The sequence below is a fragment of the Carlito syrichta genome, unplaced genomic scaffold (genome assembly GCF_000164805.1).
Source record: "Carlito syrichta isolate Samal-C Ts95f unplaced genomic scaffold, Tarsius_syrichta-2.0.1 Scaffold155355, whole genome shotgun sequence".
Taxonomy (NCBI): Eukaryota; Metazoa; Chordata; class Mammalia; order Primates; family Tarsiidae; genus Carlito; species Carlito syrichta.
In genome coordinates this window covers 2,219-3,707 of record NW_007099451.1, presented here as the reverse complement: position 1 = coordinate 3,707, position 1,489 = coordinate 2,219, and the positions used below count along the sequence as shown (strand labels likewise).

General features: G+C 48.1%; 1 long non-coding RNA gene across 1 annotated transcript in view; it reads right to left on the bottom strand.

The window, feature by feature from the left end:
- LOC103252362 overlaps positions 1–872 on the bottom strand; it is a 42,116-nt gene extending 41,244 nt beyond the window's left edge. The window contains exon 1 of the long non-coding RNA XR_002481513.1: positions 709–872. This is a non-coding gene — a long non-coding RNA (uncharacterized LOC103252362). The remainder of the gene's footprint in view (positions 1–708) is intronic.
- Between the last annotated feature and the right edge of the window lie 617 nt (positions 873–1,489).

Genomic DNA, 1,489 nt, shown 5'->3' with positions numbered 1-1,489 from the left:
GGGGTGGGGGGGAGTGAGGGGGAAGGAGGGAGAAAGAGGGGAGGCGGGAGGACAGAGAGTTGAGGAAAAGTAGGAAGAACGGGCCTGAGGAGGAGAGAAGAGTGGGAGGAGGAAAAGAGAGCAGGAAGGGGAAGGCCCACAGATCCTCCAGCCCCTCAGCAAAGCCCATTAGCTCGCCCGGCTCTGAGAAATCCCAAGCTTAGAAGTCAATGTTTGGGGCCGTGTCACTACCCACGCTGAGTGCGAGAACCCTTGAATTTGTCCACATGTAAATATAGTTTGCTTTAAAGTAAGGAGCTATGTAGACATTGGAAAAGATACACACACACGGTGAAAGGACATTTGCGGTTAGACCAATATTCAAAGCTCCTTTGTGACAGTCCTAATAGATGCATATTTAAAATTCACTAGCTTTGTGTAATTATCTATTTATTATTCTCTCCAAAGTTGCCGCTCCTTCCTTTCTCTCTCTCTCTCTCTCTCTCTCTCTCTCTCTCTCTCTCTCAGAATTTCAAGATTGGGGGTAGGGAGGGTGGAATAACCCCCTATTATTCTGAGTATTCGTCAATTGCATTATTTTGGCAGAATTTAACATAAAAAATAAGCACCACTTTTCCTTCCTTCGTTTTCTTAAATGCCAAATCTGCCGGATAATTTAACTGAGAGTTTATCAAAGTGAAGAAATGCTCACATTTTATAAGTATTTACCTTGCAGAGGAGGGAAAAGGTGCTTTTCATTTATGTGTCTCCTCCACCTCCCTCTTCTCTCGGGCTACATCCTCCGTAAAATGTGGTATGTTTCCGTGCCCATGTGGGATGAGACAGCCTTTGATCAATGTGCTCCCCACTAAATTCCAATCCCTGGGAAATGCTGGGCCTTAGCCCTGCCCCTGGCCACGGGATCCTTTTAAAGCCCCCGATTCGCAATCTCCCCATTCACTTCAACCTTCAACCGAACCTCCCCAGTTCCAAAGCCCCAGGAGCTGGGATTGCAGGATCCGCATTCCCAAGGCGCCTAGGCAGCTTCCAGCAGCACTCAAGGTGGGCAAGGGCTGGCTTCGGTATACTGTTATTTCAGGATTGAGGCCCTCACAAAATAAACGCATTTGAGGAACGAAAAGAAAAGGAGAGAAAACAGGAAGCCTTTAAAAAAAAAAAAAAAAAAGGAAAGCAATAGACGCCCACCCTTATTTTCCCTTCAATGTCAACAAGCAAAATGAAAATATTTCCAGGGTGATCACTCGCAGCTACCCGGCTTCCCATTCGGATTAGAAGCTAAGCAGAAGCTGGAGAAGCGAGGAGAGAACCACACCGAGTCGCCCCGCGCGTGAGCGACGGTCTGGAGCAGGAGAGAAGGGGAAGGAAGAGACACACGTAGATAGCATGTGTTACCTGGTTTATTTCGAGATTGTTTGGTACTGTTTTCTCTCGGGGCGCCTCTCATTTCGGAAGGCCGTCAGAAGCGCCCACCACTGAGCCGCCCCCGCCC